The sequence below is a fragment of the Mustela erminea genome, chromosome X, assembly GCF_009829155.1.
Source record: "Mustela erminea isolate mMusErm1 chromosome X, mMusErm1.Pri, whole genome shotgun sequence".
NCBI lineage: Eukaryota > Metazoa > Chordata > Mammalia > Carnivora > Mustelidae > Mustela > Mustela erminea.
This window is the reverse complement of record NC_045635.1, coordinates 45,611,174-45,627,685: the sequence shown is the minus strand read 5'-3', so window position 1 is coordinate 45,627,685 and position 16,512 is coordinate 45,611,174. Positions and strand designations below refer to the sequence as shown.

The 16,512-nt window shown below is 49.4% G+C and overlaps 1 long non-coding RNA gene across 1 annotated transcript; it reads left to right on the top strand.

Moving 5' to 3' along the window:
- The first annotated feature begins 274 nt into the window (after nucleotides 1–274).
- Nucleotides 275–3,704, top strand: LOC116582979. Its single transcript, XR_004282574.1, has 3 exons — nucleotides 275–342; nucleotides 520–623; nucleotides 3,395–3,704. It is a non-coding gene; the product is annotated as an uncharacterized LOC116582979 (long non-coding RNA).
- The last annotated feature ends 12,808 nt before the right edge of the window (nucleotides 3,705–16,512 follow it).

Here is a 16,512-nt window from a genome sequence, read left to right as displayed (position 1 = left end):
ATCCCACGGGCTGGTGATAACGTGAAGGCCCCTGCTGCTCTTGACAAAATCGGTCTTCTTTTGGGGGTGGGGGCAGGCTGATAGAAGCACGATTGAAGTGGGTAGCAAGGAAAAGGGCGACAGAACAAGGGGAGACTTGCTGTTGGGAGCATCAGGGAAATGTGGTAGCATCTCAGAAATAGAGGGGGTAAGGGATGGCTTTATGTTTTCCTTCATCTCGCGTGAGGGGAGAGAAGTACCAGCATGTTCCGAGCATGTCCGAGTGAACAGAATGACGGAGAAATAGATGGACGGGTGACCATTCAGGAGCCCTGCAAAGGCCTTCTACCCCGAAGGAGACAGGTATGGGATCCAGGTAAAGGGTCTGGCCTCAAGTGGGATCAGGTCGAGAATATGGGTGCAGATCCAGCGTTGCTGGCAAGTGGTGAGCGGGTCTGTCTGATAGCTTCTCTCTTCTGTTCTGTTCTGTTTTGTTTTCTGTCTCTCTCTAGATGTATTACCGTGGAACATCTTGATGAGCATGGGGTGGAGCTCTGCAAGGCTCCTGCAGGCAGAGGAGAGAGAGAAGATACACGTGTGGAAGACGCCCTTTGTCCTTTACTGGGGGTGTGCCCGGAAAGTAGGTAGGTGGGAGTAAGGAGCAAAGGGCCTGTGTTTGAGCGAAAATTCATAGCCTTGGGTAAGCTGGAGGAAGGAGCGGCATGGTGGACCCTGATGTGTCCCTGGGGTCCCTGCACTGGAGACCCCCAAGAAGCTGAATGCTGTGGATGCAGAGGCACTAGGAGGGTGGAGCTGGAGAACCGGGGCTTGGTGTTGGGAGTGAAGAGTGAAAGCTACAAAGGACACCGGTGAGGGGTTCCCAATGCTCAGGGCAAGTCCGTGAGCAGGCGACGATCAGCTTGGGGAGAGGGGGAACATCCCTGAGGACCAGGAGGCCCCGGAGAGGCCGGTGATTTTCGTGAGCCTCAGGGCTCCGCAGGCATTAGAGTAGGGAGAAGATGAGCGAGTGTGCTTCGGGACTGGCACATTCACTGACTGGTTCGGCAGGATTACGACTAGTGGCACCGTACGGGTGTCGCCCTTATGGGCAGTAGGTTCGTTCGTATAGTGGAGAGAAGACTCGCACTTCGGGATTCCCGTCGTTTAACACGTATGAAAATTATAGTGGTCCTGGGAAGAAGGTTGCTCCTGATTCACGCATTTTCTGCGCGCTGGTCCAGATTCCACCAATCGGAACCTTACCTCGCTTCAGCCCTGCCGGACACCGTTGTCTAGGGGGCCGAACTTCCTGCATTGGCGGCTTTTCTCCCGGGTGCAAAATAGTGAAGGCTTCCGGGGTCGGTGGTGTTATTTGGAGACAGTTTGATAGCTTTTCCTCATTTTCCTGATCGTCCCAGGCATTCCCGTTGGTTTTCTGAAATACCATATTTATGATTTTTTGCGAAATATGTGTCTGAAATTTTATATTTTTGGAGTGTTGTGTCGTTTTATGTTTCTCTGTACGCTAGGTGTCAGTGTTGCTCCATCTTGCTTTTAACCCTCCTCTCCCCCTCCCTTTTGCTTTGAAAAAAATCCGTCCTTTTTTTTGTAGTTGTTGCAAAGAAATGTCTAGGTTGCTTAGAGAGTGCGGGGTAGGTGTCTAAGGCTAGGTGCGTTCTTTTTAGTGAAGCCTTTGAAAACACCCCTTCCAGGGAGGAATCGTTTTACTATTTTAGATGCCTCCTTTTCTGCTGGCCTTTTTGGGTTGCCTAGCAACTGTTCTCTGTTTCCTGAGTTTGTCTTTTTCCTGGTAGTCTGCGTTTTATGAGCATTTATTAATATATTCTTCAATCATGCTAGTCAGTGCATCACTTTGAGAAATGTTGGATTAGAGATAAAATATAATAAAATAATATATTCTTGGGCACCTGGGTGGCTCAGTCGTTAAGCATGTGCCCGCAGCCCAGTTTATGATCCCAGAGTCGTGACATGGAGCCCCGCATAGTGCTCGCTGCTTGGCGGGAAGCCTGCTTCTCCCTTTCCCGCTCCCCCTACTTATGCTCTCTCTTTCTGTGTCTCTCTGTCAAATAAATAAATAAAATATTAAAAAAAAAAACCTAACAAAAAACAAATTATACGTTCTTCATTTCCATTATGCCACTCTGACGATTAATAATATTTATGAAAAATCCCTGAGGGTTTTTCATTAAAAAGGTGCATTTTAGATATAGTAAGCTTCATTTCTGCATCACGATTTCAATCTCTTTTTTAAATTTTGTAGTACATATTTGATAATTGCTCCTTCCACTTCATGTGTGCTCAGTACTGTGAAACTACAGAATATTTATTTTTCTTTATGTATATAAAATCAGTATTTTCCTAGCCTTGGCTTTCAGCAACAGTTTTCTATATAATTTTTTTGATTTGGTCTTTTGTTAGTGTCCATTCATCGACCCATGGACACTTCGTTCGTTTCCATGTTTATCTATGCCAGCCAGGAACCCCCAGAACTCTTTTTATCTTGCAAAGGGGAAACTCTACCAGGTAGTTCCCCATTCCGCCCTCCCCCCAGGTCCTCACACCCACAGTTCTACTTTCTGTCTTTATCAGCTGGACTACTCTAGGTATCTTGTGGGAGTAGGACCATACTACATTTATCCTTTTGTGACTAGCTTATTTCACTAAGCATGACGTTTTCGTGGGGTTTTTTTTTTTTTTTAAGATTTTATTTATTTGTGAGAGTGAGAGTGAGAGAGCGCGCGTTCAAGCAGTGGGAGGGGCAGAGGGAGAGGGAGAAGCAGGCTCTCAGAAGAGCAGGGAGCCTGCTGCAGTTCTCAATCCCAGGACCCTGGGATCATGACCTGAGCAGAAGGCAGGTGCTTAACCGACTGAGCCACCAGGCGTGATGTTTTTAACATTCATCCATATTGTAGCATGTGCCAGAATTTCCTTTCTTTCCATTGTCTGTATATACCACAGTTTGTTTATCCATTCATCCATCCATGGACACTTAGTTTGTTTCCATGTTTATCTAGCTATTGTGAATCATGCTACCATGAATATAGGGGCACAATATTTGTTCAAGTCCATGCTTTCATTCTTCTGGATATGTACCCAGAAGTGGAACTGCTGGATCATATGGTAATTTGTTTTTTTTTTTTAAGATTTTATTTATTTGACAGAGATCACAAGTAGGCAGAGAGGCAGACAAAGAGAGAGGAGGAAGCAGGCTCCCCTCAGAGCAGAGAGCCTGATGTGGGGCTCGATCCCAGGACGCTGGGATCGTGACCTGAGCCGAAGGCAGAGGCTTTAACCCACTGAGCCACCCAGGTGCCCCGGTAATTTGTTTTTTAAAAATTTTTTGAGGAACAACCATACACCCAATATCTTATCTTTTTTTTTTTTTTTTAAACAGAATCTCATGTTGGCGAGTGTGATTGTCTGAAGGTTTCATAGAAATGATCTGGAGTAACCAGGCCATCTTTTATTTATGAACCTGGGCGAGAGCAAGCTCTTTCACATACTGGTCAGCCCAGGAATTTCCTTCTGTCTCAAGGGTTTATTCCCCAGTATATGAGCTTCAGCTGTGATCACAGCCAATTCCTGGTCGGAGGAACAAGGCATCTCGCAAAGCTTGACCTTGCTCACCATGCTTAATGAGAGTACCAACAGCACGGAGGGAACCCCATTGTTTCCATAGCATATGCTGAAATCATAAAGCACACCAAAGGTACATAGGTTGTCTATCTGTATGGTATTTGTGGAGGACCTTTTGTTTCCTTCCAGTTGTTTAAGTTGTTTTTTATGTGTATGTCTGTAGTTCTTTTTTAACCAGACTATCCACAAAATGCTGGGGTAATTGTTATAATGCACGGATGGTAAGATCGGCCAGCCTATTTTCTGCTTCTGAACAACAACTGATATTTCAGGCCCAAGGCCATTAACAAAAAAAGGGGGAGATCTCTAATGCCCAACCTCCAGCATTCCTGAAAGCAGTGTCTCATGAGTCTCTATAGTTGGAGATGGAATCATCCCACCCCTGTCAACAGGCTTGGACTGTTACCCAGGAAATGCCAAGGGATGGGAGGGAGTTTCAAAGGATACCATTTAGAAGAAATGCTCATTTCTCTAGAGCTGTAATATGTGTTGCAGAGGGCGGATGTTATTTCTGTCAGTGTTAGTTCAATTCTCCTTTATGGTTACCATATGGCCTTGTCAAAGTAGGCTCTGGCACCTCCTGGTTCTACTAAAAGTTGTGCTGCAATGGGTCAGAGAGTCATTTCAGTCAGCCCTTTAGTAAGTGGGAAATCTCAGATTGTGCCAAGCAGTTGGGAATAAATCCTAACTCTATTTACTGTCAAGTTTCATTTCAATTGCATCTTCAAGGAATTTTAGTGGGGAGTTTACTAGTCAGGGGACTGGAAGCACAAAAAAATAAGAAGGCAGGTGGATCAAGAATGACCTTTTCAGCTTTGTACCAATGGGTAAAGCTACGTGTGAAAGACTGATGGATTTAGCTACATAAAAATAAAATTATCCATGCATCTGAAAACCACAAATAATTTAAATGCAAAATCCAAGACAAGTGCTTGTGATGTACATGTCAAACTGTGGGCCAAGATCTTCACATATAACTCTTAAAATCAACAAGGTAATTTTATTTAAAAATGAATACTGGTGAGAGTATGAAAAACAAAGCATTCTAACAGAATGTTGGTGGCAATACCAATGAGTATTGTATTTCTTTTTTTTTTTTTTTAAGATCTTACTTATTTAATTGACAGACAGCTAGAGAGGGAATACAAGCAGGGGGAGTGGGAGAGGGAGAAGCAGGCTCCCTGCTGAGCAGGAAGCCTGATGTAGGGCTGGATCCCAGGACCCGGATCATGACCTGAGCCTACGGTAGACGCTTAAGGACTGAGTCACCCAGGCCCCCCTTTATTTCTTGCAATGTACACTGAGACTATTTAAAGTGTTCATGTTTCTTCATTTCAGTAAATCTACTCTTGGAAAACTATTTTAAAAATCATAGATGGTGAAAATATGCACATACAAAAATATTCTTTTCGTTTTATGATTATATAATCTTTGAGGAATGTATCAAGGTGTTCATCCTATACATTTACTTGACTGAATTTCTTGAGAAATTCTAGTGTGAGATTTCCACTGGAAAGCAGAAATGGGTAGTTGAAGAACAGATGTGTGGTATAGGTAATTTTTTTTTAATTTTAAAGATTTTATTTCTTTATTTGACAGAGGGAGAGAGCACAAGCAGGGGGAGCAGCAGGCAGAAGCAGCCTCCCTGCTGAGCAGAGAGCCTGATGCAGGGTTACATCCCAGGACTCTGGGATCATGACCTTAGCAGTAAGGCAGAGGCTTAACCACTGAGCCACTCAGGCGCTTCTGTGTGTAAATTTAAAGTACATTTTATCACACTCAGTCTTGTGGCTTGAAGATTTGTACGGACTACACACATAACAGCGAATATTAGAGATAGCACTAACAATACTAACATGATCTCTACTGAGGCAGAAAGCCCAAAATGGCCACCCCACTGAGATGAGGAACCACCCAGGACGACTTGGCAATTCCCCCACCAATTTACTTCTGCATAGCTTTCAGAACTGCCTCATGACCCTGGAGCCAATGAGCTGTGAGAAACCGGAAAATCCCGAGTTTGCCTATAAATATCTGTCCCAATAAAGGCCCAGTGCTCAGATTTTGGGAGTGATCCCCCTGGGCCCACCTTCCATAATAAAGCTAAGTTTTCCCTGATTTCCTGTGAACCACTTGAGTTTCCTAGGTCACTTCAGATTTTTCCACAGCACTATAAGTGCAGTTTCAAGCTAATAACCTGTTGGGTTATTTACGCTAACCACTACCCCATAGAGCAGATGCTGCCCTCATTTTATACCCACGGAAACTGGCACACACAGGAGAAGTCAGTTTTCAAGGGTCTCAGGGCTCCTGAAGGAGGGCCTCAACATTCAGGTCTGAGGTCTGTCAGTCCTTGGATAGTACACTGGTTTGCAGGATGTTTTCCTGCCCCTAATACAAGAATGAAATAAAAGACCCACTGGGGAAGAGGTTAAAACAGCCTGCAAAACTTTTTCAAAGTGTAACAACATAGTTATTCTCCACAATAAAGTGCTAAATGGAAGAGGGGAAAAAGCAATATAGGAAACTGTTCATATCATACCATCTTAGTATTATGAAAAAATAAAGTATATTTACAAGAAAAGCATCCGAAAGAAATACCTGTTCAATTATTCAACAAATATATATTGAGAATACACTGCTAAGCATCGTTTTGTTCGTGTGCTGAAAATACAGTGGTTAGCAAAACAAAGCAAAATGAGCATAGCCCCTAACTTAGGAAGGTTCCATTATGATAATGGCCTTTGAGATAGGAATCACAAGTTATTTCTGCTTTCTATCTCAGATACTAAATCTTTTCACTCTTTTAAAAATTGTGTATTGTTTTAGGAAGACAAATGAGTAAGAAATTAGAGTGTCTTTTTCAAATGACTTTTACAATGGGGGTAACTGGGTAAAAAATCTTTAAAAAGTGGGATGTTCAGGTCATGATGCAATACAAAATAGGTAAATGCACTCATGAATGAAAAACCTCTAGGGAAATTTATCACGTAGTATTATTAATGGTCATCGTTTGAGTGGTGGGACTGTGGATACGATTAGCTTCGTTACATTTTATCTGTCCTCCAAATAATCTCTACTGACTTTGGGTGACTTGAGAGAATGTAGTCGGTCGTATATAAAACCCGAGTCCAAAACCTCAGGCTACGGTGGGGTAACACCACGAAAAGAAACCTAGAAACCAAACTCCAAGTTGCCAGAAACCTTACAGGTCCTTAAAAAAAAGTCAGCATTAGGGGCGCCCAGGTGACTCTGGGTTAGATCCTCTGCCTTAGGTCAGGTCATGATCCCGGGCTTCTGGGCTGCAGCCTGGCATCCAGCTATCTGCTCCGCGGGGAGCCTGCCCCCGCCGCCTCTCTCTGCTTGCCTCTCTGCCTACTTGTGATTTCTGTCCGTCAAATAAATAAACAAAATCTAAAAAAAAAAAAAAAAAAAAAAAAAAAAGTCAACATTAATGGGGAAAATGGTTTTTTCTTCAGCCTTTTGCTTCATGAAAGTTCTCCCTGAAGGAAGCAGATCCAGTTCGACCCAGCATTTCCCGCCCTTGGAAAACAAAAGACCATCTTAACGGTCGATTTTTTTGAAGCACGAAGGGCGGGGAAGAGTGAGTTAGAAAGAATACACAGAACACCTCTGCCACCTAGTGGCCAGAGAAACCTATCGCCATACATTGCGAATGAAAATCCATCTATTTCGCTATTAGACTATGAAGAGCCCTAGAGATCGTGAGAAACGGACGAAAGGCGAATGCCTCTCTGCGGAAAAGGATGCGGAAGAACGGCCGAAAAGGCCTTCAGACAACTCTTCCGAACAAAAGCCTTCAGCCGTCCCGCCCCGAAACTATACAACAGAAAATACAGCAGCGGAGGACGCCGGAAAGAGAAGGGAGAAGTGTCGGAGCTGTACTGCGATTGGCGGATTTTGAGCCTGCGCACAAGGGTTAAGTGAGGTCGATGCCAAATTCTTCGAACTGGGCTCTTGCTGGTTTCTGATCCCATCGTGTGTTCAGAATACAGATTTACTGGTATGTTCTCACAAGCTCCCGTATCCGTACGGCCGTACGGGCGGCAATTATACGCAAACCTGGTCCAGGTCCTCCCGACCACCCCAGCCAGAGAACATGCCAGTCGAAGCACATTCGCTCTCCTCATCAGTTCTTACTCCTCTGATGCCTTCAGTCCCCCCTCAAGGCTCACGAAGATCACCGGCCTCTCCGGGGCCTCCTGGTCCTCAGGGATGTTCCCCCTCTCCCCAAGCTGATCGTCGCCTGCTCACGGACTTGCCCTGAGCATTGGGAACCCCTCACCGGTGTCCTTTGTAGCTTTCACTCTTCACTCCCAACACCAAGCCCCGGTTCTCCAGCTCCACCCTCCTAGTGCCTCTGCATCCACAGCATTCAGCTTCTTGGGGGTCTCCAGTGCAGGGACCCCAGGGACACATCAGGGTCCACCATGCCGCTCCTTCCTCCAGCTTACCCAAGGCTATGAATTTTCGCTCAAACACAGGCCCTTTGCTCCTTACTCCCACCTACCTACTTTCCGGGCACACCCCCAGTAAAGGACAAAGGGCGTCTTCCACACGTGTATCTTCTCTCTCTCCTCTGCCTGCAGGAGCCTTGCAGAGCTCCACCCCATGCTCATCAAGATGTTCCACGGTAATACATCCAGAGAGAGACAGAAAACAAAACAGAACAGAACAGAAGAGAGAAGCTATCAGACAGACCCGCTCACCACTTGCCAGCAACGCTGGATCTGCACCCATATTCTCGACCTGATCCCACTTGAGGCCAGACCCTTTACCTGGATCCCATACCTGTCTCCTTCGGGGTAGAAGGCCTTTGCAGGGCTCCTGAATGGTCACCCGTCCATCTATTTCTCCGTCATTCTGTTCACTCGGACATGCTCGGAACATGCTGGTACTTCTCTCCCCTCACGCGAGATGAAGGAAAACATAAAGCCATCCCTTACCCCCTCTATTTCTGAGATGCTACCACATTTCCCTGATGCTCCCAACAGCAAGTCTCCCCTTGTTCTGTCGCCCTTTTCCTTGCTACCCACTTCAATCGTGCTTCTATCAGCCTGCCCCCACCCCCAAAAGAAGACCGATTTTGTCAAGAGCAGCAGGGGCCTTCACGTTATCACCAGCCCGTGGGATGATGTCCTCTCCTCGACTCACCGTTACCTCTCAGATGCCTTTTTTGTTTTTGACACTGTCCCTCCCCCACCCTTTCTTGGAATTTTTATTCTTGGATATTTAACAACTAACTGACTCTCCGGGTGTTGTTCCTCCAGCCCCGGTGGCCACTCTGCTTCTTGTCAGTATTTGGTGCTTCCTCCTTCCTTTCCACTGGGTTTTAGTTTTTAACAGGGCCCTTCTCGTGCTACACTCTCTCCGTGGGCTGTTTCATCCTTTTGGCCATTAGAAAATGGAGCATGTACACGATAGGACCTCCCACAGGCCTACCTCACGCATCAACCCGTGTCCTGAGATCCAGATGTGTCTGTATGTTTGTTGGACGACCAGGAGGAAGCATACACCTCGCATGCCCCAAGCACGCCTCTTCATGTCTTGCATCTTGTCGGTCTCCCCCACAGTCCAGCAACAAGTCCTCTAGATCCGATCGCTGGACTATATCGCCTCTCCATCCCCTTCTGTGCTTACCTACTGCCACTGTTTCAATAGCCACACAATCCCACCAGCTCTTGCCTCCACGACAGCCACTCTGGCGGACTTCTGTTCCTGGAACATGCCAAGCTTATTCCCTCGTCAGGACATGGGTCGTCATGGCGCTCTTTGCCTGGGTGAGTCCAGCCCCAGATCGTTAAGTGGTTGGTTCCTTCTCAACGGTAAGGTTTCTGCTCCATCACTGCCTTCTCAGACAAGCTCCGCCTGACCGCTCTGTGTAAGCTGATTGGTCCTGACCTGGGACCTGAGCTATTTTCTTCCTAACACTTCCCACACTAACTTCTTCATGCACTGGTTGGCTGGTGGGTATTGTCTCGCTCCCCAGGTGAGTGCTAAATGAGCAGCTTTTATAAGAGTACAAAACACCTTTTGAGAGAGGCTCTCCTTCAGTGTTGTTGGATACTGAATAGAAGGCTACCTGCGACCTGTTTTTTTTTTTTCTTTTTTTTTTTGTCGGGTATGGAAGGGGTGGTGGGGAGTGGAGGAAGGTTACTGGAGACTCTCCCTTTACATCCACAGGAACACCTGTGTACCGCCCAATAGGTCCTGCAAGTTTTGATGGGTCTGCGTTAAAGGCACAAGGAATACCTTGCCCTGCCTCGATTTCTCCTAAGGGATTAAATCAGTTCACTGCTACTTAAAATGACCTACCCACAGTGAGTGAGAGGAGAAAGGAGATGTTAGCATGTGACCCTAAGGTCACCCAGGGTGGGCAGCAGCGCTGTTAGGACTTCATGTGGTAAGCTCTCTGGCCACATGGCGGCAGCAGGCAAGACCCTTGGTCTCCCTGGGCCCTGGTTTCTCCATCTGCACACGGGGCAGGCAGGCAGGACGTGAGCCCATAGGGTGGCTGAAACTGTCCATTCTCAGAACAGGGCAGGCACCGGGAGGTCTCAAAATGAGTTTGAGAGATCCTGCTCTCCCCCTAAGTCCCTGGCCCCTGGAGAGGTCAGGAGCTTGAGAAAAGCTGCTGAGGGCCAGAGCGCCCCGCGTGTCTGGGTCTCCGTGGGACCCGCGCCCATAAGCACCCAGGGAAAGCATGCTTTGTTGGGGCCTGAGCCAGGAACCCGTATTTAAACTTCAGGCAGAAGGCCACTGAAGATCCTTTTCTGAAAATGGGAAGTTGTCCAGCAAACGTTTTCATTTAAGGGATTTTTAGAACGAGGACAGTTGTGGTTTCATTGTATTCTCCAGTAATGTCCACAGGGCTCCTCCTGGTAATCAGAGTATTTCTTTCTTTCTTTCTTTCTTTTTTTTAAGATTTTACTTATTTATTTGACAGAGATGACAAGTAGGCAGAGAGGCAGGCAGAGAGAGAGGGGAAGCAGGCTCCCCGCTGAGCAGAGAGCCAGATCCCAGGACCCTGAGATCATGACCTGAGCCTAACACAGAGGCTCAACCCACTGAGCCACCCAGGCGCCCCAAAGTATTTCTTTTTAAAGGTGAAACTAGTGAGCCGGTGTCAGATGCTGCTCTTGTATTTATTACACGGTAACCAGGAGACTGGAAAAAAGTTTGGCGACTCTCTAGGACATTTCTGGACTAGACAGAGAACACGCTCCCCAGGTTGCCCTGTAACTCCTGGCAGACATCACAAGCTCTGGGTAAGTTCATCTCTGCTGCCCAGCTCTCCTGCACGGTTACCAGGCGCTGGTGGGAACAGAGGACTGAGGAGCAAGGCTCTCTGGGCACCGCCATGAAAACTGCTGACACAGCATCTCCTAGGACCCTGTTAAAACATGGTGTCTGTCTTTGAACTCTGAGTTTACTTTTATACATCTTGTCCCGCTGATGAGGGCACAGGCATTCATGTTTGGTAATCCCTTCTATTTTGTGTTTCTTTATCTGTTAGCCAATCCCCTTTCTCAGGAAAAAAAAAAAAAAAAAAGGGCAGCAAATCCTAAAGTTTCCCTTTGGGATCTGGACATACTCTGGGGAGGCTTGTGAACATGAAGGTCAAGCAAGTTCTGGCTTTATACCCTTTCATTAAACACTTCCCAGTACAGGTTCCCCTGGGCGTCTTTTAACAGCTGGGGCTTAGGGAGAGCCACTGAGCAGGCAACTGGGACAGGAAGAAAAAGAAGCTGCTGAGGCACCCAGGCAGCAAGCAAAGAGAGGCCAAGTGGTGCCACAGAACGGCTTTGTCAGGGACAGCGTGTCTTCACGAGAGCCCTCAGGGGGGAACTGGACGAATCCAGTTCCAGGCGGCTAGGCAATTCCCAGAGTTCCTCTTTGGGGTCTGGATATACTATGGGGGAGCCCTGTGAGCATGAAGGTCAAGCAAAAGAAGAATGTTCTGTCTAGCCTCAGAGAAGTACAAGATACACGGAGGAAGTGACAAATGGAGGGAAGGCTCTCGAGGCTCAGTCTCCCCTCTATGGGAGGGGACAAGAGAGCTACAGCAGAGAAGTGGGGGACAGGATTTTGCCCCCACTCACGTTTGGGACTCAGAGGAATTCACTTTGCAGGATGACCCTCCTTGGGCAGAGGGATGGCTGACCTTGAGGGACTCAGCTTTCTGGAGCTGATCGTGGGTCCTGCTGTGCTACAGGCCAGCCCCCAGAGGCTGTATTCCCTGAGGGGGGAACGGGGAAAGTGACAAAATCCACAGCCAGGCGCTGGGGAAGTAAACTTAAGTAGAGAAGGGACTAGGGGACCCCGCTGCTGAGATGTGGGCTGACAGCCCTGCCCAGAGTGGGGATGGAGGCTGAGACCAAGATTCAGAGGGGGTCTAGAGATGTCAGCAAAGGTGAGATGAGGCTGGGTCGGCCAGGAAGCACCAGGTCCCGACCCAGAGGAGAGAGAGGAAAATGCAAGTTTCACCAGCCACATGCATGGCTGATGCAGGTGTCTCACCAGCTGGACCCGGGAGACAAGAGTCCTCCCCTCAGAGGCCAGGGAGTGTTCGGTGAGCACCATAAGAATGTCCTAGGTGCCGCCCCTTCCAGCATCACCCAGGAGATCAGTAAACCACCACACTCGCTCCTTCCTCAGCTTGGGAAGAAGTAGGGAGGTGGGGAGGAAATCTGAGAGACTGAGCATTTCTTGAACTAGACCATTCGATTATGAGATTGACACGCTGCCTACTGCGCTAAGGAGGCACCTGAACTAGACCATTCGCATGACTGCATCACCCCCCCACCCCGGCCCGGGCCCGGACCCGGACCAGATAAGAAATGATTTCACTGGGTGTTTTCCTCCTTCTCTAGCCCGTTCAGACAGTGAACAATCCCGAAGATCTCACCAGCCAGAGGAGAAGAAATTAAGCAATATGTCCTTGTGGTCTGAGGAGCCCTAGTGGATGTGTGAGGTCATCTCAGCACCCCTGGCAGCTCCCCCGTCTGTCCACCCTCCAAGCAGTCCACCTTAGAGGAGACCGGGGCATCTCTGCCTTGTCCTCTCCTTGAACTAGGACCATGGTTCCCATCCCGTAAGTGGACCCCAACACGGAGCACAGAAGGAAGAGCAGACCAGACACACAAGTGCCGTTGTCACTCAGGAGAACTGTCACCCAGGCGACCCGGTCCTTCTCCAGTCTGTCATTGCCCCCGCAAGCCATGCCAGGCTCCATCCTCCTTTCACAACACAGGCCCTGATTTCCAGGGTCTGGGCCTCGGAGCTTGGCTTCAGAAACCGGTGCAGCACTGTGGACTGCTGGAGAAAATCCCAGAACCACATTTAGAGCCACTATGGGTTCATAGTCTCCATGCTCTCCTGGGGCCTCAGTGTTGTACAGAACGCGCTCTCTGGGACTCTGGTCCCTTCAGGAGACAGCCCAGGATTACCCCTCTCCCCTGCACCCTGGACCACACAGGGAACCCCTCGGTGCTGGCCAAAGCACACTCCCATTCTCAGTGGAGAGCCCAGCAGGCAGGCAGAGGGAGGGAGAGGGGCCCTTGTCCTGGAAGGAAGTGTGGGAGTCTGTTGTCATGGCAACGTCCTTCTGTTCCCCCTCCCTGGGTCGCTCAGCTCAGGCATCAGCCCAGCTGAAGGTCCAGGACTGAGAAAGCCCTTGTCTCCACCTGGCTCTCTTTTGGGAATAGATGTTAAGAGAATGGGGGGGGGGGGGGCGGGGGGGGATAACCCGGTTACTAGGCAACTAAAGCTTCATCCATCAGACTCAAGAGGAAAAAACCCGCCTAGAAGACAAAAGGGTTTAAACTAAAACACAGGATGAATGGCGTGGGCGTGCACCCACAGACAGGGCGGGGCGCTGTGACTGTCAACACATGTGCCTGTCACAAGGGTCCTGGGCACGCACACACAGGTGCACACGTGTGTACCCAGAGGCGCTCCTTCCAGCGTGGGACAGTACAGCACCTGGGGCCTGAGCGACCCCGGGAGGTGGGGGGTGGGGGGCCCGGGGGCGGGGGCCTTGGTCTGGGACCCAGAGGAGGGGATGGAGGCAGAAACCAGATCAAGGGGCAGAGGGACCACATAGCTTCTTACATGGGTTACCTACCTGCTCTTTCTGACACCTGCCTTTCTTTTCGCCCCATTTGTGCGACTACTTTCCAACGACTTCTAGGCTATGTCACCTTCAACAGAGAGAGGTTTTCTCTCACTCTTCGGGGTGCTAACGTATCCAGAACACAAAATTTACCATTTTAATTTAAAATTAAACCATTTAAGGGAACAGACAGGAGCGTCAGCAAGTTGACACCGTTGTGCCACCATCCCTGGCATCCCCCATCTCCAGAACTTTCCCTGACCCCGAACTCTAAGCTTTACACCCTTTCATTAAACACTTCCCAGTACAGGTTCCCCTCGGCGTCTGGTATCGGTCTGGGGCTTAGGGAGAGCCACTGCGCAGGGGACTCGCACACGGAGAAAGAAAGGCTGCTGAACTACCCCAGGAACAATCAAAGAGACGCCGAGCCAGGGCCGCACGTATTCACAAACGCCCTAGGACCGGGAACCGGAGAGATCCAGTTTTAGGCGGCGTGCTCGCGGAAGCGCTGCGAGCAGAAACTGCCCCCCCCCCTTTTTTTTTTTAAGAAAACAAGCGGCGGCCGCTTTTTTCAAGCACAGCGGGCGGGGGAAGAGGCTGTGAGGAAAGCTGCCTGGCGCAACAGTGCCACCAAGCGGCCAGAGAAACTGAGCACCGAACTGTACAAAAGAAAAAGTTGCCTTTGACTACCATTCCCTGGGAGGCGAGGTGCAGAGCGATTCTGTGGGAGCCCTGTGTATTGCAGCCGAGGGGCAGAGGAAGGCAGAGACCGACTCCAGTGGCTAGACGGCAGCGTCCTCCGCACAAAAACCTTTCCATCGCCCCGTCCCGGAAGTTTTCCAACAGCCGCGGGAAGTGCGCAGCCGGAAGTCCCGGCACCAGGGAGGGAGACTCGTCGGCGTTGCGCCCCGATTGGTGCGTTCTGGGGATGCGCGACGGTGTGGAATGACGTTGACGCCGGGTTCTGCCCCTGGTTCCTTCGGGGAGCCCCGGGACGGTGATATTCGGGTATCGGTCGCCAGAGTCCCTAGAGCTCCGGTGCCCTCGTGCGGCAGTTGTACGGGTCCCCTGTTTATTGTCCTCCTCCCAACCCCTGCCTGTGAACACGCCAGTCCCGTGACGCATTCACTGTCCCTCCCACCCCCCAACCCTCACTCCTTTGATGCCTCCAGGGCGCCCTGAAGGCTCAGGTAGAGGACGCGGCCGTCCCGGGCCTCTCCGCCCCAGGGGTGTTCTCCTTCTCCCCTGGGGGCGTATCGCCCCGCCCACGGACGCGTCCTGGGGCTCAGGAAACGCCGCGCCCCTCGCTGGTGTTCCCTGCAGCTTTCTTCTCATCACCCGGAACCGAAAGCCCTGGTTCTCCAGCTCCCTCCGTCGAATGCTTCTACAGCCCCAGCATTCAGCCTTAGGTGGGTGGGGTCGGCGGAGGCGGGGTACAGCCCCTGATGACAGGGCCACCTCAAGGTTCACCCTGGGTAACAAACACTCCCTGTTTGTATGTGAGCAGCAGAGCATTGATGAAGCGATTTAAAACTCTTACTGAATTCCTTTATGTTAATCCCATGGCCAGAAGAGAACTGCCTTTCATTTCCACTCATCCTTCCCACTCTACTACCTCATTCCTTCGCAGCTCTGTTCCAGTCTGTTGCAACTGCCTATGAATTCATGGAGGACAGTAGCAATCAGGGGGGACTTCCCAAGCTTTCCCAAACCGCGTCCTGGCATTCTCTGCTGCCCCTTTAGCATGCATACATACGTGCTCTGCACTGCAACCAGCCCCTCACCTCTGCTTAGGATCCCTTGCCTTACACCTTCTCAGCGAATTTGCTCTTGTGATGATGTCTCTTCTCTCCTGCTCTCTCTACATTGGAGCATTCCACAATAAAGGGGGGTAAACCCTCACTGCCTTCCCTCAAGTCATCCTGCAGCTACTGGCACCGGATCTGTACCTTTCGAAGCAAAACTGCTTCAACTTCTCCTGCACCACCCCCCCTTCAGTAGAGCTTTTGTCCCTATCTCTCCACTGCGACCATGCTCCTCAAGGCCTCCATTAATATCCACATTGCCTCACACCACTCACACCCTGTGCACACCCTAGGGAACCTCTGAGGCGCCTTTGGCGGTGTGACCATTCATTTTGCCACCTGCTTTTTAAAAAATATATAGATAGATAGATAGATAGATAGATAGATATAGATAGATAGATAGATTTGAGTTGGGAGGTGTATAGAAACTCAGTTTCTATTGTATCTGACAACATGCTAATTTCACGTTATGCTCCTTTTGACCTGGATCTATGGGAATTCAGGTCAATAGGAAAGAGGAACCAAAGAATGAGTATCCTTTTCAGTCACAGAGGAGGTAAAGGCCCCCCAGACAAAGTGGGGGCAGAGGCAAAACAGCTCGGACAAGGGACAGGGTGGTCAAGAAGGGAGGAGGAGCTCCAGGTACAGGACAGTTTCACCTCATTCACCCGTGGGACTCACAGAATACACTCTGCACCTCAAGACCGAAGCGCTCTCCTCTCTGTGAGTAGAGGGATAGCTGGAGCTGAGATATGTAGCTTTCTGGAGCTGCTCTTAGCTCCTGCTGTGCTGTAGATGAGACGGGGTGGGGGGTTGGAATCCCCCATGGGGGATGTAGAATGTGGCTGGGTCCCTAAGCACAGGTTCGTGAAGGATGCTTTAACCTGGTGGAGGCTTCGAGGACTCTGCACTTGCACCCGTGGAGCGGACAGTCCT